Source organism: Rhineura floridana, chromosome 1 (genome assembly GCF_030035675.1).
Source record: "Rhineura floridana isolate rRhiFlo1 chromosome 1, rRhiFlo1.hap2, whole genome shotgun sequence".
Taxonomy (NCBI): domain Eukaryota; kingdom Metazoa; phylum Chordata; class Lepidosauria; order Squamata; family Rhineuridae; genus Rhineura; species Rhineura floridana.
The window spans coordinates 73,538,488-73,564,104 of record NC_084480.1 but is presented as its reverse complement, the minus strand read 5'-3'; the positions used below and the strand labels follow the sequence as shown (position 1 = coordinate 73,564,104).

At 41.3% G+C, this 25,617-nt stretch overlaps 1 protein-coding gene across 1 annotated transcript in view; it reads right to left on the bottom strand.

Annotated features, from left to right (window-relative positions):
* CAMK4 (calcium/calmodulin dependent protein kinase IV) overlaps positions 1-25,617 on the bottom strand; it is a 189,727-nt gene that overhangs the window by 34,565 nt on the left and 129,545 nt on the right. The gene's annotated exons all lie outside the window — the stretch shown is intronic.

The following is a 25,617-nucleotide window of genomic DNA, read 5'->3' as shown; positions in this document are numbered from 1 at the left end:
TAATAGAAAAACATACTTGAGGAGATTATTAATACTTCTTTTAAAAACTACAGTGTGACTTCTGTAGTTTGTACTAGATGTAAACATATCAAAGACAGAATAACCAAAACAGTAGCAAGCAGGTGTTCCATTACAGATAGAATAATTTTAACTCAGAATAGTTATTGCAAAATGTTATTATTTAGATTTATGTCCTCTAAGTATTGTTATGTATATACGGCCTTGCTCATATGTTCTGCTAAAAATAAGTCAAAACACTTTTAAAGAAGAAATTAAGATTCTAGTATTGTACATGTGTTTATCATTTCCATTTTACTTTTCATACTGGGGCTATCTGCAGTACAATGTTAATCTTGTGGTATGCTTGTGTATCTTTCAGATACTAGTATTTTATGAGACAAATTGAACTTCAGATATCAATATTTCTATAGTACATTGCAGACCTAAAATATTACTAAAATGAAGAGAAGAAACCTCTAGACTATGGCTGCATCCAGATGTTACGATAAATTACAATTTATCATAATGAGACTGAGATCTATAGCAAGCTTTGGGCTCATGTGCTCTATCCTCTTCCTCCAATGTGGCTGCCAAGAGGATTTCAGAAGCTTTTCCTTCCATTTTTTTAAACTTAACAGCAGCTTGTCATTTTGTCCAAACCAAATGAATTGTGGTTAATTTTAACATGGTTTGTTTGAAACAAGCGAACTTCAAATCATGGGTGGTAGACTGTTTGAAATAATGGATTGTTTCAACAAACCATAGTTTAATCACAATTTAGGGTTGTAATGTAATGCTAAACCATGCTTAAAATAAAAAAAGAAGTGAAAGCTTCCAATCTCCTCATAGCCACACTAAAAAAGGAGTTAGGTAAGGGGAAGAATGCAAGCTTGAGGCTTGCTATTGCTTGTTCTTGTCATGATAAACTATGGTTTATTGTGACATCTGACACAGCCATGATTGCTCTGTACAAAAATACAATTAGATGTTCTCATTTCAGAAGCTACCAATAATTTATAAACATTGTTTATTTAAGCTGCACTCACAAACTCAATTACTTGTTAATAACGTCCAGCAATAAAAGAGATGTAATAAATATGTGCATAACAGGGATTTTTGATGTAATGGTTTCACTAACTGCAACCATAATGGCAATAGTGAATATGGTATTATTATAAAGAGACCTTTAACAAGATACCCAAAAAAGATTGTTCTCATAGACAAAAATATATTTTATTATAAAAATAACACCTAAGTTAATATAATTATTTCATTACAATAAGGGTCAGTCTTGAGGAGGTCTGTTAAGTTCCCATCTTGCTTTCTAACCATTCCTCTATGTACCTACATATTAATATGAAACACTTCATGTGCACCAATCCAGCTTGGTGCTATGTGGGTGAGCAGGCCTTTGTCTGTATTGCCTTACCTAGGTGGTGATAGGCTATGAGCCCAGGAGGGGGTGGCTGAAAAAATGAGATAGCCTTTTTTTTTTAATAGCCTATGACCCCCATATAATTATCAGCCATGTTGGTCAATGCCTGTTTTGTTGGACTGGAGTGAAGGTGTTCTAGGGAAACCATCATAAGATTCTCTTCTCAGAAAAGAAACTACTTGGGGGGAAATCATGAATTATATCTTTTCATTTACATGTTTAGATAGTAGTTTCTAAAAAACTGAACTGTTTTAATAGGTCTGAAGATAAACTCAAACATTTTTGATGGATAACTATAAAACTGAAATGAAGTGGCATACAGAAAAACATGAGAATTAAAAGGAGTAAATTTTTGGCATAATCACAACTGTAAAATTTAAACTGTAAATATTTCTATGGTCACAGCTATATGTGAAACCTTTGCCACCACAATTCATTAGGTATCCACATCACATGATTTACTACTATTTTCTAGTTGAAACATTTGGGTGTGTGACCTCTGAAGAATCATTATGATTTTCTCACCCATATGTGAAAAGTGAAGTGCTTTCCAAGCAGATATAAACATCACTGCTTTTAAAACAGCATTTTAGCAATGGAATATTTATACTAAAACGCTTCCAGTCTGGATTTAATGTTAAATTAAATTTAGCATTTGAGTGATTTTAAAATGCATTAAAATAATTTAAAAATAGTAGCCATGGAGATTGAGACCATGGTGCACTGGGAAGGGGTATAACCCTTCCCCTTGCACTATAGTGACTGCAAAAATTGACCACCAAATTCTTGTTCCTTATGGGCTGCTATTGATGCCAAGGATAGCTTCCTTCCTTTGGGAGGAAAAATGGGATATAAATGTAAATCAATAAATAAATACTGGTCCCCCCCATAACTTATTTATTTTTTAAAAAATTGTTACATTTATTCACATTTAAACAGATTGGGTTGTATTCAACAAAGTCCTATTCAGAGTAGACCCATTGAAATTAATAAACCTAAGTCAGTCATGCCCATTGACTTTAATGGGTCTACTCTGAAAAGAATGAGCTTTGAATACAACCCAATACCTAGTTTGGCCCTAGTTGTTACCAAGAAATGATCTCTTTTGTCAGGGGAATCTGAGGCTTTTCACATGTTGTTGGACTACCACTCCTGTCATCCCTGACCATTGACTATGCTGGCTGGGGCTGATGGGAGCTGGAGCCCAACATCATCTGGAGGTCCCTAAGCCCTATCTTAGGTTACATGACTACACTATTGTGAACTTTATTCTCCTCATTCTTATAACAAGCTCAGGATGGTTTGGCAGGGGTATCCCATTTTATCCTCACAGCAACCAGGTGTACTAGGTTATGTCAAAGTTGTGAATTTAATGTACAAGCATGGAATTGAGCCTATGTCTCTCTACTTAAATCCTAAGGCCATAATGTTATACACACCTGGGAATAAGCTCCACAGAACTCTATGGGATTTGCTTCTGTGTAGACTTGCATAGGATTGCATTGTTAGCACACTAAATTGCTGTGTCACACTATATTTATTCCACTGTTCTCGAAAAAGCATATCAAATCCAATACTCTATGAATTGTGCTTTTCCAGAGTAGCTAATTTCTTTACATCTTTTTAAAAAAAGGATTTCTCTAGTTTATTCTGTGATATTAACTTTTCCAAATGTGTGCATATGAATGATTGAAACAAATCAAACTCTTCAGCTGGAAAAGAAATTAATTTATGACACTTACATCAAGTCCTAAATACATTACTTGGAATTAAGTTCCACTCATTTTCAACATGTTACATTGAAGTACTATATTTAGGATCAGGCTGCAAATTAAGAACTGCTTATCTTCCATTATAAAAAGGACGTAAAAAAACAAAAGTTACAGGCAAAGCCTATAATATACATAACCTGCTTCTGTGGGGTGGGGGTTGGGAATCTAAAACGAGACATGAATAAAATTATGTGCTTTCTGCTAGTGAATGCTAGGTGATTTCTGAATGCTTCTGAGTGCAAGGGAACAATTCACATCACACCAAGTGTTAGCAAATTCGACAGCCTTATTAAAGTCCTCTCTTTTTTGGATGACTGCTACAAGGTTAGAATTCTAAATAGTTAAGATGTGAGCCTAGAATACTAAATATAAGAAAATGTTGAATGTTTTGAAGTTGGATTTCCACTGGACTTATGAACATGTCAGGTGATGTGGAGATCAAATAATTTAATAAAACACTTATATTTATTTATTGTGTGTGTATGTATGTGTGTGTCTGTATAAACTTCTCTGATTAACCTCAGGAAGTAGTTTCCACTTAAAACAGCAAGCATTAATAACCAGTATATAAGAAAACAGTAAAAAAAAAAGAAGAAGAGCAAATCAGCTCTCTTTTCCCCTCAGATTAAGATGCTTCTTGAATAGCCTTGTAGTGCATTTGGGGGAGGGAGGAGCCACTTAGGCTGGATCATGCGGAGCTAGATGAGGTTACTGAGAACATGGGAAGTTGCTTTATACCGAATCAGACCATTTGCTCATCTGCTTCAGTATTGTCTATGCTGACTGGCAGTGGCTCTCCAGTATCTCACACTAGGGTCTTTCCCAGACCTACCAAGAGAAGCCAGGGATTGAACATGGATCCTTTTTCATGGAAAACATGTGCTTTACCATTGAGCTACAGTCCTTTCAATTCTGAAGTAATCCTGAGATGGCAGTTGGAGAAGGAGGAGACACCCCAGTTGAACCAGTGGGAGCTAGATGTTGGGCAGCTCACCAGACTCTCTGTCTTCTCTTTCTCAGCATAAAACGTCTCAATAAATGTTCACTATTTGGGGGAAGGGGTCAAATAATGCATTTTGTATGTGTGTGTGTAAAATGTATTAGCCTAATCCCTGCCACATGTGCCTGGCAGCTATATGCACAACATCAACACACCTTGCATCTGTGTCCAGTGGCTATGCCCCCCTTTGATCACATAGTATTTATTTTATTTATTTAATTAATTAAGCTTATATACCGCCCGACTAGCAACAGCTCTCTGGGCGGTGAACATTAAAAATACAATAAAAATAACACAAAACTGTACACAAAACTGTACAGTCTAAAATCAAAATATAATAATTTACAATTAACAGGAATTAAAATGCCTCAGAGAAGAGAAAGGTTTTAACCTGGCGCCGAGAAGATGATAGTGTCGGCGCCAGGCGCACCTCCTCGGGGAGACCATTCCATAGTTCGGGGGCCACCACTGAGAAGGCCCTAGATCTTGTCACCACTCTCCGGGCTTCCCTATGAGTCGGAACCCGGAGGAGGGCCTTCGTAGTAGACCGTAGTGTACGGGCCGGTTCATATCGGCAGAGGCGTTCCGACAGATATCGTGGTCCCGCGCCGTATAAGGCTTTATAGGTTAATACCAACACTTTGAATCTGGCCTGGAAGCATATTGGAAGCCAGTGCAAACGGGCTAGCACAGGTGTTATATGCTCAGACCGCTTAGTTCTTGTTAGCAGTCTGGCTGCCGCATTTTGCACTAGCTGTAGCTTCCGAATCGTCTTCAAAGGTAGCCCTACGTAAAGCGCATTGCAGTAGTCCAGACGTGAGGTTACCATAGCATGGTAGGAGTGCATTGGAGGGATTCAGTGAACATACTAATGTAATACTAATCAGGATCCTCACATGGAGGAGCTCTATGCATGATCACCAGCTGAGTGAGTGACTAGCAGGTTGTCCTGGCATGTCAGTAGCACAGGGAAGGACTTGCCTGTGGAGTCCTGTAAGCTGCCCCTCACATTTTTCACCATGTGGGTGAGGTCATCTGAACTATCTTTACAATATTTTAAAACTTGTATAATGCAGCTTGCCACTTAGTTTAGAATGCTTAGTTTTGTCTCTTATAAAATATGATGAACATTACTATAATTTATATATTTAGTAATTATATTTTTCAAGCACTAATAACTGTTCTTAATTTGAATGGCTTGCCCAATTCATGGCCAAACTAACATATTTTGTTTATAACTTTGAAAATACCTTGAAAGTTCACATCTAGTACTGTCTACTTATCATGGTCCATCATGTCTCCTTTCATTTCAGGAATTTTTGACTATATGCTTTAATAATTCCACCTTAAACCAAATAATACTGCATGAATTTGAAATCTTGTATGTTACTTGCCTTTGCCCTTTGTTGACAGCTACCCAAAACGCTATGGAAAACACTTAAGAAAAAAGAGTGGCATACTGCCAAGCGTTCATGGTTTATCACCTCATGTTTATTCTAGTCCAGCGTTTCCCAACTAGTGGGCCACCATATGTTGTTGGACCACAATTCCCATCTTTCCTGATCATTGGCAATGCTGGCTGAGGCTGATGGGAGTTGTGGTCCAACAACATCTGGTGGCCCACTAGTTGGGAAAGGCTGTTCTAGTCTATCCCTATTCTTCCTCTCTTAAACAGTTCTTTTTAAACTTTAATTCTCTTCCAGTTCTTTCTCCCAAGGCTTTGTCCAACATCTTTGCTCACAAAATCTCTTCTACTTGATGCCCAAAAGGGGGGGGGGGAGGGAAGTGGGATGGTTTCAAAATGGGAGAAAAAAGTATTAGGATTGTTAGGCCAGACTTAGTTATATCTACCTGAAAAGAAGTGGCAGGGTTATAGATCTGCCTGAAAAGAACACTCCCCTTGTCTTCTGACATCTCTCTCCCTTCTTCTTCTGACACTTCTGCATTTATTTGAGCTAGCTCTATCCTAATTTCCATCCTGTCTTGCTTCTTGTCCTACTGTTTTTCTCTCTCTTTTGCTTTCATTTTAATCTACAACTCTTCGTGACCCTTTCCCTTCTTTTCCTCTAAAATCCATTGTTCGCACCATTTCTCTCTTCTATCTATAATCTTCTGGCACTGAAATGCATCTGAGCGTCCTTTGAGCAAATGAATTTACTTCATGAAACATGTCTGACATACCCAAAGGAAATTACTATTTGTCACTTCCTGAGCACTGCACCACACAGAGCCTTTACTTTTTTCTGCTCCAAAGAGCTACTTTAATATAGCTGTTGAAGAGTCTTCTATACTTTAGACAGTTGTATCTTCTTTGATTTCCTGCTGTATCATGATGTTTGCAGGTCAAAAGCCTCTTAAGAATGAGAATGTTGTTGAAAGGACAGGACTCTGGGGGCTTTATAGCCTTTTAATTTCCTTGTCACTTGCTTTATCACCAGATTAGTGTAACCAACTGGGCAAGGAAGGTTCACATTCTCCACTTTAAAATAACTGTAACACTACTCTGGTACTGTATATATCAGTTATATATATATCAATTATATATATATGAGTTTTGCCAAAGTTCCACTTTTCTCATGCCAGCAAAAGATTTAGCATATGAGTTTTAATCAATTCATCAATGTCATTATGCAGCTTTCTAACAACCTGTTGTATAGTGCAACAAATGAATTAATTCATTCATCCAAAATTGGATGGAATTCGACTTCCGGGAAGGGTTGCTTTGCCTGTGCTGCCTCTGAGCGAGCTCTCGTCTCAGAAGAAGCTTTTTCAGCTCTAAAATCAGTCACAATGTTCTTTTTGACTGATAAAGATTTTCTCCCGGGCAGGAAGAAACGTAGAGATCAACCCCAAAGCCTGTTTTTGTGGGGAGGACTGGATTTCATTTATTTATGAGAGAAAGTTCAAACTGCAATGCCGGACAGACTTTCATCAAGCTCTAGCTGATTATAGCGACACGTTTATCTTTTCTTTAAAGAAAACGGACTCTAACAGGCAGATAAGCATCCTTCTTTCTATCTTCTTTTTTTACTTGGCTTAAATTGGTGCAGCAAAAAAGAGATTTGTCAATGAATCAGCTGTGAAGAACTCTTAGGTGAGTTTTGGCTTTTCTCTTTCACTAACGAAATTAAGGAGGAAAGAAATCGAAAAAGCTTATCTTTGTTTTTATCGCAAAAAGCTGTCCTGGAGGTGCATTCTAAAGATATCAACGGAAGAGGGATTTCTATTTTGAGGAGGGGGGGGGATTCTTTTTGGTCTATTTCATTTTGACGAATCTGCTTGTTCATGACGCCAGGCCCTGCAGGCCCTGCAGGAGAAAGAAAGCATCGCCCCAAGGGAAGGAGAGGCTGCTGCTGCTGTGCTGCTGCTGCTGCGGGACCACCACCTCCACCACCCTTCCCAGAGGGACTTCTGCCTGGCAGGACCAGGCCCCAGGTACCCAGCCAGCCAGGACTGATTCTTACCACCTGTCCCTCTTTGGAGGGATACATAAGCCGGCTGGCTGAGGTGGCCTGGGAGACCCAGGCCCTGCAGGAGAAAGAAAGCATCGCCCCAAGGGAAGGAGAGGCTGCTGCTGCTGTGCTGCTGCTGCTGCGGGACCACCACCTCCACCACCCTTCCCAGAGGGACTTCTGCCTGGCAGGACCAGGCCCCAGGTACCCAGCCAGCCAGGACTGATTCTTACCACCTGTCCCTCTTTGGAGGGATACATAAGCCGGCTGGCTGAGGTGGCCTGGGAGACCCAGGCCCTGCAGGAGAAGGAAAGCATCGCCCCAAGGGAAGGAGAGGCTGCTGCTGCTGTGCTGCTGCTGCTGCGGGACCACCACCTCCACCACCCTTCCCAGAGGGACTTCTGCCTGGCAGGACCAGGCCCCAGGTACCCAGCCAGCCAGGACTGATTCTTACCACCTGTCCCTCTTTGGAGGGATACATAAGCCGGCTGGCTGAGGTGGCCTGGGAGACCAAGGCCCTGCAGGAGAAAGAAAGCATCGCCCCAAGGGAAGGAGAGGCTGCTGCTGCTGTGCTGCTCCTTTCTTTTTCTTTTTCTTTACTTTTTGTTGGTGTGTTGATGCAATTTGAGATGAATGGGTGCCTGATTATATGAATGTATGTTTGTTTATATGCTGTATATATGGCTGTATATATAGCTGTTTTTATACGTTTAATTGTTGTATATTTTAGTTGTATTATGTGCTTCAGAGAGAGTTTTATCCATCAGGCGGGGAGACTTGAGGGGGCCCCAATTGCCGTAGTGACGGGCAAAGGAAGGTATGGCGCTGTGAGAAGGACGTGCCAGGTAAGGGGAACGCGGTCCAGACATGTTGTGGCTGTGCCTTGTTCCGGTCCTTCCCACACCCGCAAGGTCGTTGGTAGTCCTATCAGCCAACTCTCAGATCTCCAGTTGCTGTTATTAAATGCCAGATCGGTATATAATAAAACCTCCCACGTCCACGATTTGATTGTGGATGAGGCAGCCGATCTGGCATGTATAACCGAGACCTGGGTGGGTGAGCAGGGAGGAGTTGGTCTCTCTCAGCTCTGCCCACCGGGGTACCTGGTCCAGCATCATGGTAGATCTGAGGGTCGGGGAGGTGGGGTTGCTGTTGTCTATAAGAGTTCCATCTCACTCACCAAGCACCATGTTCATTCAGTTACTGGCCTGGAGTGTTTACACCTTGTGTTGGGCCAGAGGGACAGGCTGGGAATCCTTTTGGTGTACCGCCCACCTTGCTGCCCAATGGCTTCCCTAACTGAGCTGGCGGAAGTGGTCTCGGATATATTGTTGAGGTCCCCCAGACTAATAGTACTGGGGGATTTCAACATTCATGCCGAGACCACTTTGTCTGGCGCGGCTCAGGACTTCATGGCTTCCATGACAGCCATGGGGCTGTCTCAATATGTTAGTGGTCCAACACATGTATCGGGGCACACTCTAGACCTTGTTTTTGCTACTGAGCATGGGGAAAGTGATCTGGATGTGGGGAGTTTTACAACACTCCCTTTGTCATGGACAGACCACTGCTTGCTGAAGTTTAGACTTTCAGTAACCTCTTCCCTCTGCAAGGGTGGGGGACTTATTAAAATGGTCCGCCCCCGGAGACTAATGGATCCTGAAGGTTTTCAAAGGGCTCTGGGGGATTTTCCGGCTGATAGGACTGGCGCTCCTGCTGAAGCCCTGGTCGCTCTGTGGAATACGGAGATGACCCGGGCTGTAAACACGATCGCTCCTGCACGCCCTCTCCTGTGTAGAGCTCATACAGCTCCATGGTATACTCCGGAGCTGAGAGCGATGAAGCAAGATAGGAGGAGGCTTGAGCGGAAATGGAGACGAACTCCCGACGGATACAATTATGCGCTGGTTAGTGCTTCGACTAAGCTCTATGTAGGAGCAGTGAAGGCAGCTAAAAAACATCATTTTGCTGCCACTATTAAATCATCTCTTTGCCGCCCAGCGGAGCTCTTTCGAGTTGTCCGGGGGCTTCTCCATTCAAATCCTCCGGACAGGGTGGAATCATCGGAGGCCCGCTGTAATCAGTTTGCCGATCACTTCCAGAATAAGATCTCATGTATCCGCCGGGACCTAGACTCTCAAGTTATAGCAGTAGATCCTAGTGAGGTGTCCGGAGCACAGTCTTGTCCTGTTTTGTTGGATGAGCTTCAGTTGGTTCAACTCGAGGACGTGGACAAGGTGCTTGGACAGGTACGTGCAACCACTTCGGTACTGGATCCTTGCCCCTCCTGGCTGATAAAAACTAGCAGGAATGGAACAGGTAGCTGGGCCAAGGAAGTGATAAATGCCTCTTTACGAGAGGGAGTGGTCCCGGGCTGTCTGAAAGAGGCAGTGGTGAGACCACTCCTGAAAAAGCCTTCCTTGGACCCAGACAATTTTAACAGCTACAGGCCAGTGGCGAATGTTCCATTCCTGGGCAAGGTCTTGGAACGGGTGGTTGCTGGCCAGCTCCAGGCGCTATTGGATGAAACTGATTATCTAGATCCATTTCAATCGGGTTTTAGGCCCGGTTTTGGCACTGAGACAGCCTTGGTCGCCCTGTACGATGACCTATGTCGGGAAAGAGACAGAGGGAGTGTAACTCTGTTGATTCTCCTTGATCTCTCAGCGGCTTTTGATACCATCGACCATGGTATCCTTCTGGAGAGGCTCGCGGAGTTAGGAGTTGGAGGTACTGCTTGGCAGTGGTTCCGCTCCTACTTGGCGGGTCGTCTCCAGAAGGTAGTGCTTGGGGAACATTGCTCGACACCGCGGGCTCTCCAATATGGGGTCCCGCAGGGGTCAGTTTTGTCCCCCCTGCTTTTTAATATCTACATGAAGCCGTTGGGAGAGGTCATCAGGAGTTTTGGAGTGCGTTGTCATCAGTATGCTGATGACACGCAGCTCTACTTCTCCTTTTCATCTTCTTCAGGTGAGGCTGTCGATTTGCTGAACCGTTGCCTGGCCTCGACAATGGACTGGATGAGAGTTAACAAACTGAAGCTCAATCCAGACAAGACTGAGATGCTGTTGGTGGACGGGTTCTCTGATCGGATGGTGGATATATACCCTGTCCTGGACGGGGTTACACTCCCCCTAAAGGACCGGGTTCGTAGTCTGGGAGTCTTTTTAGACTCTTCCCTCTCACTTGAGGCTCAAGTAGCCTCGGTGGTTAGGAATGCGTTTTACCAACTTCGGTTGGTAGCCCAGCTACGTCCCTATCTGAGTAAAGAGGACCTTACATCAGTGGTACATGCTCTGGTAACCTCACGTTTGGATTACTGTAATGCGCTTTACGTAGGGCTACCTTTGAAGACAGTTCGGAAGCTACAACTAGTGCAAAATGCGGCAGCCAGATTGCTGACAAGGACCAAGCGGTCCGAGCATATAACACCTGTTCTGGCCAGCTTGCACTGGTTGCCAATATGTTTCCGGGCTAGATTCAAAGTGTTGGTATTAACCTATAAAGCCTTATACGGTGCGGGACCATGATACCTTGCGGAACGCCTCTTCCGATATGAACCGGCCTGTGCACTACGTTCTGCTACGAAGGCCCTCCTCCGGGTTCCAACTCACAGGGAGGCCCGGAGGGTGATGACAAGATCTAGGGCCTTCTCAGTGGTGGCCCCCGAACTATGGAACAGTCTCCCTGAGGAAGTACGCCTGGCGCCGACTCTGCTTTCCTTCCGGCGCCAGGTCAAAACCTTCCTATTCTCTGAAGCATTTTAAGTTACATTGATCTAATTTTAATAATGTTTATTGTATTGTTGATTGTATTTTAATATTATTTTGTTATTCATTGTATTTTTATACTATTTTATGTTCACCGCCCAGAGAGCTATCGCTAGTCGGGCGGTATATAAATTTAATAAATAATAATAAATAATAATAATTGTTTTGATGTTGGGAACTAAGTTTGTTTTGTATTCCTGAACACATAGAGATAAGGCAGGCTGTATTGTCTACACTGATACAAGCAAGCCTGAAATATTAACCCAATTGTGGCTGAAATAATTTTTGTCTCTGTGGTTTTAAGAATGACAACCAGGAAAGTGAATGAGACCATGGAAGAAATTATGTTTCAGAAAATAATGGGTGAGATTGAGATAACGAAACAAACCCTGAGACAGGGTAGACAGGAGATGAAAATTGAACTTAACAAAATGACGCAGGAGCTTAAAGAAATAGTGGATTCTGTGAGAGAGGAGTTTGATGGGATAGGGAAGCCCTGGAGATTGGAACAAATGTGAAATTTGAAAAAGATTTGGATTTTATGGATGTTAGAAATAAAGTTGACTGTTTGGAATTCAACGTTGTCTCTGAAGAAATTAATGAAGATTTTGGTGGTAAAGTTATCAATGTCTTGGATAATTTTCTGGACTGGAATGATGTGATGGAGTTTGACATAGAAAAAATCTATGGAGTTGGCTACAGATATGTGACAGTGGAGAAACTCTTAAGAGATGAGCCAGTGCATTTTGTAAAAAAGAAGAACAGAGATATGACTTTGCAGCAATACTTCAGTAACATATTCAGAATTCTTGACTGGAATGATGTGATGGGGCCTGGCATGGAAAAAAATTATGGAATTAACTACAAATATGTGACAGAGCAGAGATGCACCCAGAACAGAGATGTGACTTTACAACAATATTTCAACAACATATTCAGAATTGATGGCAAAGACGTATTTGTGATGGGGGAAATTCCCATCAGACTCTTGTTATATGACTATGGCTATGACAGCAAGATCATCATGGGATACTGATAATGGATGAATGGATACTGAAACCACTGGATTTAACAGGACTATTGAAGATGGAAGATGGAATTAATATTTATAATGGAAGAATGGTTATGGAAATTATTGGACTTAACAGATTTGACGAGATGGATTAATTGATATGTTTACTTGGACTATGGCTATGACAACAAGATTATTATGGGATATTGATAACGGAAGAATGGCTACTGAAATTACTGGACTTAACAGGATTATTGAAGATGGAAGATGGAGTTAATATAGATAATGGAAGAATGGCTATTGAAATTATTGGGCCTAACAGATTTGAATTAGATGGATTAAGCGACATGTTTATTTGGAGAAAAATTGAAAGATATATCTTTCAAGAAATTGAAACCTCTCTTTGACTTTTTGTGGAAAGAATAAAATAATGTTTATGAGATTTGATGATTAATTAAGATAATTACTGGAGGAAAGTGATTTTATAATATAATTTTAGAGATAGGATTGTTATATATTCTATACCTATAACTGATCTGCGACAAATCGGAAGTCGACATTTTATTTTATTGTTTAATTGTTTTTGTTTTGTTTTGTTTTTTCGTCTTTGAAAATTTGAATAAAAATTAATGATAAAAAAAACAAAATTGGATGGAATTCAAAGTAAGGATGAAGACAGACATAAAGTGCAGTGAATTTGCTGCATTCTGACTTTGTTTTCAGGGTAGTCAGAATATCTGCCTTCATTCTAATATATCCTTGGTTATTTGATTTCAAGATGGGATTTCATTCATCCATAATTTTGAACTGCATTTATGTTCCCCTAAGGTGGAAGGCAGATCTGAAATAGAAATCAGGACAGCATTATCAAAACATTATAAACATATTAGTGTGCAGGTTACCTAGAAGCAGAACTTAGCCTTTGTGGAGTCAACAGGGCTAAGACTAAAATGATATTTTAATTCTGAGATGCCCATTTTAAAGGAAGAACCTTGAAAGAATAACTGACAGGCAGCAGATTGTGGACTGCTAATAGTGAGAACTGAGCCCACTAATAAATTATGTAGTTAAGTATGCACTTTATGTGCATGGGGAATATTCTTGTGGCTGAAAACACTGCCATTAAAAGCAGCCATAGTTATTAGAAATTGTACCTACCTTAACTATGTAATTTCAAAAACAGCAGCTGCAAATCTAATTACCCTGTAATATTAGACACACACATATACACACTTGTCCTGCTGAACTGCACTGCACAGCAGCATAGAATACAATAGCATGGCAGATTGCTAAAAAAACAGAAGAATCTGGGCTCCATATGACTGTGAAAGTTGAATATACAGCATATTGAAAGAGGTGCAGCATGAATGAAATACAGAACATAGGCTTCACAATGGAGTTGTAATATACATTTCCAGTTATGAAAGCCAAATATTAGGCTTCAGCTATGGACTTTAATAATTACTTATTTAAGAAAATTGATGAGCCAGATCTTGTTATCTGAAACTACGGTAGCGAAACCCAACCTTGAACCAATGGCAGGAATAAAGTAGCGGACTCAGGGAATGCAAGAAAAAGCAAGTAACTAATCAGGGAGCCAAAGAGCAACAGAATATGGCTTATAACAAATTGTGTACATGTTTTAGAATTTGCCTTCTAAACCACTGCAACTTCCTCCAAACGGGCCTTTGCAGCTGCTGTATTTCTACTCTGTTGTTGAATCAGAACATTATGGCTACAGTTAGCTGTCCTAATCATCCCTGTTTATGCATTCCACCTCTATATATGTGACTGATACCCACACAGGGTGCAAGCCATTTTTTCCATGACAAAATATCTAGATCTGCACATGTGAAATTAGTGTTAGGGTCTTACACAGACTGCTACACAGTTGCAAGTCTTATTTGTCATTCATTTCATGCACAGAAGCAAATGAGAGGATTAGCTCTGACAGGAATTTAAAATGATCATAGTCAAATAGTCCTGAAAACTAATCTGACAGGACTGTCCAAACGACTTTCATTCTGCTTCTTCCTCTACAGAAGTCCATCATCTTTTCAGAGTGTTCTGCTTCTAAACAATTAATGCTTTCTATGTAGTCTGCCCTGTGATTCTCTCTGATCAAACAGGTTTTTCAGGATTTTGAAATGCTGCCAAACTTGTTTGACCAGAGATGATAAGATGACAGTGTGTGATCAGCATGGGCTACAATGATTTCATGATGCCATCTGGAATGCTCTCCAAAACAAAAGCAAAAACCTATTATTTGTCTTAATTCCTAAAGTAATAGTCACATAGTGATCCAGACTTTGCTATTGGTCTGCCAATGCAATAGTCCTATTAACGTTTTTCAAAAATGCTATATCAACATTTTAATTAGCCTCATGGATCATTTAGCTTGTAATGCTTTAAAACAAGAACCATAATGATCACTAAGATTTTGTAAACTTGGAAGCATTCTATACAAAAGATGGCACCTGTAAGCAGTGTTTGGTAATTTGTAATATTTACAGTTATCAGTGTGTACACATCTGATGATATCTTTCTCTCCTCCCCGTGGTTGGGAATGTTGTCTTTCTTTCACTTCCCCAGTATGTTTATTCAGATGTAGGACCATCTCCCACTTTGTTCAATGCAACTTTTTCCCAAGGAAAATTGGATGCTGCCTTGGAGTTACTGGAGGTAGGACTTTTCCATTAATTCATAAACAGGAGGCTGAATCAATGTAGAGAATCAATTATATGACCAAGTCCACAAATTACATGTCTGAGTCCACAAAGACTCATCAGAGGCCCAGAACCAAAGACCTGGGATGGCCTGTTTTGTGGGTATTTTTCCTGATAACTATAGGATCATGATTCAGTCACAATTCCAGTGGTAAAGATTTGAGAACATGGTTATCACTTACATTGAACTCAATAGACTTACATGTGTTTAAATTTGACTGGATTGTCCCTCCAGATCATGTTTTATATAGGAATTTTGTAGGTATGCATCTAATGGATATTATGAATGGAAGAAATTCATGCATAAATTTTGAGTAAGCATGTACCATTTTATGTTAAAATTGTGATGCAAAATCAAATGCTAGGTAGAGATGTACTACCCTTCCAGTACAAGAATCACTTACACATATCCACAAATGCATTGCTGAATTTTCCTCTACACTGTTCAATTTTTATTTTTGCAGATTAATATACAAAGGTAGAGAGTTAAAATGCATTTCAAGTGGAAATGTACAAAAGAACGTGCTACAAAAAGCAATAAGGCACAATGTCAGTTATTTCTTGCCCTTTGTGAGAATGGCAGGCTTTAATTTAGTCTGTACACAATATCTCCAAATTACCAAAGGTACTAATATAAAAGAAAAAGGTGAAAGGAACGGAAAGAGTAATTTAAAATATATAATCATTAATAAAACATTATATATATGAGCTGAATAACTCGTTTTGAAAATACAAAGCCTCTTTTTTCAAATAGATTTTACCAAGTCAAGTGTATTAAACTTGACGAGTTTTAGAACTGCAATCTTTGCTTTCACAGATGACAGGCTTCCTGAGGAAATGACAGTGTTTGCAGAGTTACAAAGGATGTTCATTTAAAATCGATTTGATGCTGGCTCATATCTAAAGGCAGACCACAATACAGCTGACACAATGGTATCCGAAGCAGGATGTAGTCAACAGAACTTGAGATCCAACCTTGCAAATCTATAGTTCAAGCATAAAGTTTTAGCTTACTCAATAACGTTGGCTAAATAAGCACTGCTGAATTTTCAGGCTTACAAAGGTAATTTGTTTTGTATATTTGTATGGTGACAGTGCTGTAGTCAGCATATAGTCTTCATTGTTACATACTTCTGCCTCATTTTCAGGTGGGTCTTCAAAAATATTCATGACTTCCTCAAAAATCAACATAAATAGTTCCACATGTTTTGTGTATTTTAGTGCCTCTCAGCTGCCAACATATTCAGCCAGAGAATTTGTCAGGTGGGCAGAGCTGTGTTGATATTGCCATTACCCATTCCTGCCGACTAGGGCTCATGCAATTTCTGAGCACAGCAAGAGCTCCAGGTGATGAAGCAATGAGGATGACAACCAAAGAGCAGGAAGAGAAATAATTGGGCAAAAATAACTAAACAGGGCTAGAGTTCATATTCCATATTTTGAGCATATCGAGTAATGATGGTGGTGACCAATGAAATGATTACAGTTCTTCACCACTGCATCAGTGAAGTGTTGATCGGTGGAGCTTTTCTGAGCAATTTATTTATTTATTATTTGATTTATATCCCACGCTTCATCCCAGCAGGAGCCCAGGGCGGCATATATTGTGATATCTGGAGATAATGGAGGTAGTATGCAGACATCATGGTCAATGGCTACTACTATGTAATGTCTATGTACTATCTCCAGTATCAAAGGCAGTATGACTCTGAATATCATTTGCTGGGGATTACAGCTGACAGAGTACTATTGTACTCATGCTCTGCATCTGTTTGGCCACTGTAGGAAGAAAATGCTGGACTAGACACACTTCTTGTTTGATCCAATAGACCTCTTTTTATCTTCTTATAGATTCCTCAGTTTGACCCATCTTGATCTTGACCCATTCCAATCTGGGTTCAGGCCTGGTTATGGGACTGAATCAGCCTTGGTCGCCCTGATGGATAACCTTTATCTGCAAAAGGACAGGGGGAGTGCTGTCTTGATTCTTACCTGATCTCTCAGCAGCTTTTGATACCATTGACCATGGTATCCTTCTGGGCTGACTTGGTGAGATGGGCACTGGAGACACTGTTTTACAGTGGTTCCAATCCTATCAACAGGGTTGTTTTCAGTGAATAGCACTGGGTGATTGTCTTTCAGCCCCCTGGCAGTTGTGCTGTGGGATGCTGCAGGATACCATCCTGTCCCCAATGTTGCTTAACATCTATATCAGTGGTTCCCAACCTGGGGGCCAGGACCCCCAGGGGGGCCGTGAAGTAATCCAGAGGGGGCCATGAACAGTAAAGAAATGAATTGTTTATTAATTTTTTTAAAAAGTCTTCACTCCCTCTACACTGTCTGCTTTCCGCTGCCGCTGCAGATGACACCTCCCCCTTGCTCCAAATGAGAGGGGAGGCCTTTCCCTGAAGTGCCAGAGCATCTTTCAGGTGCACTAAGGGCAGGCATCTGCCTATTAAATACATGGCAGATGCCAAAGGAGGCTGAGGGTGGAGCTACCAGGAAGAAGAAGGGATTACTATCACTAATTCCCATCTCCTTGCACTGCCGCTACTGGCAATGCCCTTACTTAGAATGAGAGGAGAGGGCTTTTTGTGAAGCAAAAAGAAGCAAGCCTGCCAAGAAAGGCTGCTTTTCCCCTTCCTTCTTGGCAGCCAGCCTGCCTCCCTGGGGCGAGGGGGTCACAATTTTTTTTCAGCTTATAAAGGGGGTCCCATGCTCATAAAGGTTGGGAACCACTGATCTATACGAAGCCCTTGGAAGCGGTCATCAGGAGACTTGGGGTGAGGTGTCAGCAGTATGTTGATGATACCCACCTCTATTTCTCTGTAACATCTGAATCAGGAGATGCTGTGCAAGCCCTGCACCGGTGCCTGGATTCAGTGGTGGGCTGAATGAGCCAATAAACTGAGTCTAAATCCTAGCAAGACAGAGGCACTGTGGGTTGGTGGTTCCTGAGTTCACATAATTGGTCAGTTGCCTGCTTTGGATGGGTTCATACTCCCTCTGAAAGAGCAGGTTTGTCGACTGGGGGTGCTCCTGGATCCATCTTTGTCATCAGAGGCCCAGATGACCTCAATGGCTAGAAATGCCTTTTACCAGCTTCAGCTGGTAAGACAGCTGTGGCTGTTTCTGGACTGGGATAGCCTGGCCACTGTTGTCCATGCACTGGTGACCTCCAGGTTATTGTAATGCACTCTATGTGGGGCTGCCCTTGAGGTTCATCTGGAAGTTGCAGCTGATGCAAAATGTGGTGGCTCGACTGCTCACCGGAGCAAGGTATCACCAATGACACCCTGCTGCTGAAAGAACTGCACTGACTGGCCATTAGCTACCAGGTCAAGTTCAGAGTTCTGGTTTTGGTGTACAAAACCCTATACAGCTTGGACCAGGATACCCCTTATATACCCAGTAGATCACTATGATCTGCAGATGAGAGCCTCCTGCAGATACCATCTTATCAGGAGGTTCATTCCACACCATAGGAAATGGACCTTTAGTGTAGTGGCACCTACCCTTTGGAATTCCCTCCCTTTAAATATTAGACGGGCGCCATCTCTGTTATCTTTTTGGTGCCTGCTGAAGAACTTCCTCTTTCAACAAGCCTTTTAAGTAGAGATCTTATCCCAGTTTGTGTCTGTGTTGGAATTGCTTTTTAAGATATTTTTAAAGGTTTTTTAAAAATATGTTTTTAAAGATATTTTGTTTTGATATGTTTTTAAAGATATTTTGTTTTGATATGTTTTTAAAGATATTTTGTTTTAATATATTTTAAAATCTGTTTTAAGATGTTTTAGAGTATTTTTAGTGTTTTTGTTTGCCACCCTGGGCTCCTACTGGGAAGAAGGGTGGGATATAAATTAAATAATAATAACAACAATAACAACAATAACAACAACAACAGAGTGAGTGAGTGATTACTCAGTGACCTGTCATGACACATTTACAAAAAACTTTGTGAATGAAAACTCTTGCATCCTACTTAGATTTGGTTGCAGACAATAGCCCAACGAGGTGTCCTGAGCCTCTTATTACAACAATTGCTTGAATAAGTTTTATTTGATATGGACACATTCTTACAGCTATTAGTTTGATGAACTGCACTCCAGACCTTTGTCCATCACAGCTAATTCTATTGTGTGGGAGAGAATGTCCAGCTCTGGTAATAGGCCTCTTTGAGAAGACCCCTAGGCTGTGGTTTGTTTAAAAACATTAGTAAAAGATTATGATCTCCTCTGGCACATGAAAGTGGAAGATTAGGGAGGGAAGAAAACATGAGCCCAAGACTCCTACAGTTTTTTTATATAGTGGGAAATCATCCTATTACATCTGAACTGGGTCACACTGGACTAAGAATGTGCCCTAGAACATATTTGGCATATCCCAGTAGCTGTGCTTTGTTAAGGAAAATCTATAACTATATATGTTGGCTATCTTTTGTGGAAGCCTTCCTGTCATTGCTTATTTTCTCACTGAGAAAGTCCTGAGAAGCTTTGAAAGACTTGCAGAGCTCCCTGGAAGAGTTTGAAAATCTATTTATATATTATAAAATATATATATATACACAAGTATATTTGGTAGTTGTGATACAATAGTGTTTAATATGTTTCAGTAAGTTATTTGGCATTTAATAGAATTTCAGTTGGTATAGCGCAGTGGGGAGGAGAGCCTGGCTGGGAGTCCAGAGTCTGTGAGTTCAAATCCCCACTCATGTCTCCTGGGTGTCAAGGGCCAGCTAAAGATCACCCCTACAGTGAGTGGCTCAGGGGTTACGTGCCCTGCCACCTGTGCAGCAGTGGGCAAGCTGCACCATCCCAAGGAGACCAGTTGCTCCCCAGCTGGCAGTTGTGGACAAGGAAGGGGCTGGCTAGTGCAGCTGTGGCAAGCTGAGCAAGCCTTAGCCAGCTGGGGAGGACTAGCCTCAGAGGAAATGGTAAACCTCCTCTGAATACCACTTACCATGAAATCCCTATTCATAGGGTCACCATAAGTCGGGATCAAGTTGAAGGCAGTCCATTTCCATTTTCCCATGTCTGACAGCATTTGATAGACAACATGTGGTCGTAATAAATAGCTGATGGCTTAATAATATTTCACATTTGTTCTGCTTTTGTGAGATTTCAGTCTGGAAATCCTGTTAAGCCCAAAGCATTTTAATTCAAATCAGCGAAGTAAACATTTCACATACAAAATGTGAATCTGAATTCCCCACTGGAAAATTCTGTCCTTTTTAATTTTAATTATAAAATTTATTTCAATGTTTGGTTTGGACCTAATTTTATCAGTTGCTATATCTAAGTTCCTGACTTCTATCTGAGCTGGACATAAAATTTATATAATCAAGTACTGTCTACCCTGACTGGCAGTAGCTCTTTAAGGTATGAGCTAGTTTAGATGGAGATATCAGGACTGAACCTGGGACCTTATACTTTGCAACGCATATACTCTACAACAAAAAATATGTCTCACACCTGCTCTAGCCTGTCTGCAGTGAGCAGAACTCACAATTGGTCTATTTCATTAATTTTAAAAATCCAGCTAGGATATGTGTGTTTAAAGTATTTGTATGCAGGGCCCATGAGAGGGGGGTGCAGGGGGTACATCTTGCCTGGGCCCGGAGTCAAAAAGGGGCCCTGGGAGCCAAAAGAGGGGAGCTCCCTTTTACTCCCTTTGTTATGTCATTTCCTGCTGGCTCCCATTCTGCAAGCCTGCTACAAATGGTGCTTTTTTTCCTTTCCCCCCTAACTTGTACAAAAAAGCATAACATTGTTCAAACTAATACTTGTATTTCTGTTGGATTCTGAAAATACAAATAATCAAACTTGAGGATTTTTTTCATTTTTTATGAAACTTACTCTGGAAGAAACTGAGCATGCTCGGTAGCCAAGGTAACAAGAGGAAGAGATACTTTGACCTTAAGAGGGCGTGGTCATTAGGAAGCTAGATTAACCCTTCTCCTTTAGTATGAAAGGAAAAATGCGGTTTGAGGGCTCATATAAGGTAAGCAGTGTGTGTAATATTTGCAAGTGTTGAAATGAACTCCAAACACTGTGTAGAAGGAACAAACGTTATTGAATAGTGTGTTGCTCCAGAACCAAGAGCTCTACTTTCGTTTTCCTACTGGTCCCACCCCCAACTGATTCCCCATACAACTACTTCTAATTCACTTGAGTTCCTACTCACATTACATCTCCCTTTTTATTTATAAGAAAAAGATAGAAACTACTGTCTATATCGAATTGGTTTTCTGATCACTCTGCCTCTTGATGTAGTAACAGGTAACTCAGAATCCAAAATCTTTTCTGGTATATCACTGGCACTTTGTGCTACAGCTGTTCCACTTTTGTTGTCTTGAGACTCTGACAGGAGGTGCAGTTGCAGTCTCAGTAGTCTCATCCATTTTTTGTTCACAACTTGGAGTGCTTTGAAGATCTCTTCTGTTCCTTCTGTAGACAGCTAAATCATCAGTCTGAACGAAATATGATATTGGAGTCATGTTTTGTCCAGTCACTGGTTTCCACACTCCATCTTGCCGAACATTAACAGAATCACCAACCTGCACAGGTGGTAAAGGCTTTGAACCTTTGTCAAAGTAAAGCTTCTGTTTTTCTTGTCTTCTCTTCAGATGTGTCTGTATGTCACCTTTTACCTGCTGAGGTAGTAATAACGGTGCTGAGGTAGGCAACCTGGTTCTTAAACGTCTCCCCATTAAAAGTTGTGCAGGTGAGGCTGTATCTACTGTAGGCATATTTCTGTAATCCAATAAACTAAGATAAGGATCTGTGTTATTCAGACTAGATTTCTTAAGAATCCTCTTTACTGTTTGGATCGCCCTTTCTGCCATTCCATTTGATTGAGGAAATAGTGGACTGGATGTTGTGTGAACAATGTCCCAATCTTTGGCAAACATTTTAAAGTCTCTAGAGCAAAATTGAGGGCCATTATTACTGACAACCTCTTCAGGTATACCATGTCTTGCAAATATAGATTTGCAGTGTAAAATTACTGATCTACTTGTAGTGTCTTCAAGCAAACATATTTCCACATATTTTGAATAATAATCAACCAAAAGTAGATAGTCCTTTCTTTGAAATTCAAACAAGTCCATTCCTAGCTTCTGCCAAGGTCTTCTTGGAATTTTATGAGGTAACATTGGTTCTTTTTGGTTTTTATTTCTGAAGGTGTGACATGTGGTACATGACAGTACCAATTCTTCAATTTAGGCACACATATCTGGCCAATATACAGCTTCTCGCGCCCGCTTTTTACATAATTCAACACCCAGATGACTCTCATGTATAATATTCAATATCTCTTTCCTCAAAACTTGTGGTACTATGATTCTGTCACTTTTAAAAATGAGTCCATCATGAACACTTAATTCCTCTCTGTAATTCCAATAAACACATATATACTCTGGAACTTCTACTCTTCTATCTGGCCACCCCTGCAAAATGGCATTTTTCAGGATTTGCAAAATGGCATTTTTCAGGATTTGCAAAATGGCATTTTTCAGGATTTGCAAAATGCTATCATTTTCAGTAGCCACCTGAAATTCTTTCAGTTTTGATTGATTTGGAGATTGGTAAATAAGATAACATGAGGTTAACAGCAGTTGGCTTCTTCAGAACGTATTCCTTCACCCTGTTCAAGATATGCCCTGGACAGGGTATCAGCAATTATTAATTCTTTGCCTGGTCTATAGTGCACTTGTAATTGATATTTCTGCAGTGTTAACTGCCATCTTTGGATTCTTGGAGGTGCAGTATGCAAAGGTTTTTTGAAAATTGGCTCCAACAGTGGTCCGTTTCCACAGTCACTTTTTTGCCATAGAGAAATTGATGGAATCTTGTGCATCCAAACACTATTGCCAACATTTCCTTTTCTATTTGGGCATAGTTCTGTTGGGCCGCAGTCATTGCTTTAGAAGCATATGCAACAGATGCACCTCTTTGCAACAGTACAGCACCTAAGCCAGTAGAACGAGCGTCCACTGACAGAGTTACAGGTTCTTTCACATTATAATATTTCAAAACAGGAGCTTTTGTTAATAGTTCTTTCAACTGTGTGAATGCTGTTTCATGAGCTGACATCCAGCAAAATTCAACATCTTGGGCCAACAGCTGTCTTAAAGGGGTTGTTACTGTTGACAAATTTGGGATAAACTTTGCTAGGTATGTTACCATTCCTAGATATCTTTGAAGATCAGCTTTGTTACTTAGACTGGGCATATCAGTGATGGCCTCTATTTTAGATGAATCAGGTTTTAGTCCTTCTTTGGTTAAGATGTGTCCTAGATATTTTATTTCAGTCATAGCAAATTTGCATTTCACTTTGTTCAGTTTCAGATTCCTCTCTCGGCACCTGTCCAGAACTCTCTTCAGTCTCTCATTATGTTCCTGTTTGGTCTTCCCCCAAACCAGGATATCATCTATGTAGCATGTGACCCCATCAATACCCTCAAATGTCTGTTGGATCATACTCTGATAGACCTCAGGAGCTGAAGAGATACCAAATGGCATTCTTGTAAATCGGAACCTACCAAAAGGTGTATTAAATGTGCATAGCCTGGAACTGTTGTCATCTAGCTGAATTTGCCAGAATCCACTACTGGCATCAAGAACCGTAAACAATTCTGTTTCTGCTAGCTTACTGGTAATTTCTTCTACAACAGGCAATTGAAAATGTTCTCTTAAAATTGCTCTGTTCATATCTCTTGGATCTAAACATATTCTTATCTGGTCCCGGCCAGGCTTGTCTACAACCACAATTGAATTCACCCACTCTGTAGGTTCTTCTACCTTAACTATGACTTTTAATTGCTCCATACGAGTCAGTTCCATTTGGACTTTATCCCTTAGTGCCACTGGAACCTTCCGAGGTGCATGAATTACAGGTGTGACAGAGATAATTCTAGGAGAGCCCCCAAGCTATGAACCTGCTCCTTCAGGGGGAGTGCAACCCCATCCAGGACAGGTTGGACAACCACCATCTGGTCAGAAGAACCACCCACTAGCAGCATCTCAGTCTTGTCTGAATTGAGCCTCAGTTTATTAACCCTCATCCAGTCCATTGTCGCAGCCAGGCACCGGTTCAGCACATTGACAGCCTCACCTGAAGAAGATGCAAAGGAGAAATAGAGCTCTGTGTCATCAGCATACTGATGGCAACGCACTCCAAAGCTCCGGATGACCGCACCCAATGGTTTCATGTAGATGTTGAACAGCATGGGGGACAGAACTGACCCCTGTTGAACCCCATACTGGAGAGTCCAGGGTGCCGAGCAATGTTCCCCAAGCACCACTTTCTGGAGGCGACCTGCCAAGTAGGAGTGGAACCACTGCAATGCAGTACCTCCCACTCCCAACTCAGCCAGTCTCCCCAGAAGGATACCATGGTCGATGGTATCGAAAGCTGCTGAGAGATCAAGGAGAATCAACAGAGTCACAGAGTCATACAGGACGACTAAGGCTGTTTCTGTGCCAAAACCAGGCCTGAAACCCAACTGAAATGGATCCAGATAATCAGTCTCATCCAAGAGGGTCTGGAGCTGGCCCGCAACCACTCGTTCAAGGACCTTGCCCAGGAATGGAACATTTGCTACCGGCCTATAGTTATTAAGATTTTCTGGGTCCAGGGAGGGTTCCTTCAGGAGTGGTCTCACTACCACCTCTTTTAGGCTGCCAGGGACCACCCCCTCTCGCAGAGAGGCATTAATCACCTTCCTGGCCCAGCCGGCTGTTCCATCCCTGCTAGCTTTTATTAGCCAAGAAGGGCAAGGATCCAGCACAGAAGTGGTTGCACGAACCTGTCCAAGCACCTTGTCAACATCCTCAAGCTGCACCAACTGAAAATCAACCAAGAAATTGGGACAAGGCTGTGCTCTGGATACCTCACTTGATTTTGGCTCCACAAGCCAGATCCTTATCAAGATTGGCCTCATGGGCAAAATCTGCCAAGTGGGTGGGGCCACCCACATGGCAAATCACCTGACATCGGTGACATTAGGTGATTTGGGACCTCAAAGCACTTCATTAAAACAGAAGAAAAAAACTTCATTTTAGCAGGAGCTCCAGCGCAACCTCCTTCTTGATAACAAAGAGGTTTGCATTGAAACTGCAGCTAAAATGAAAGCCTTTTCCTCCGTTTTAGCAAAGGTTTCAATGCAAACCTCTTCCTGATTCAGCCAAACTGTGCAGGCTTTAACTCTCTGCTCATCAGCTGATGAGAGGGAGGTTAAATCCTGCTGCCTTTACTGTGTGTGCCAGTTCCCTTTGGGGAACTGGCATGCACAGACACTGCAGAATTTAGACCCATTAGCTGTCACCTGCCCATCAGAGTGATTACAGCTGATTGACAGGAGTGTGTAGTTTTGAAAAAATGTCGTGGAGCCTCTGGCAGGCCAAGATTGGCCCATGGGCCAGATGTTTCCCACCCCTGCCATATCATC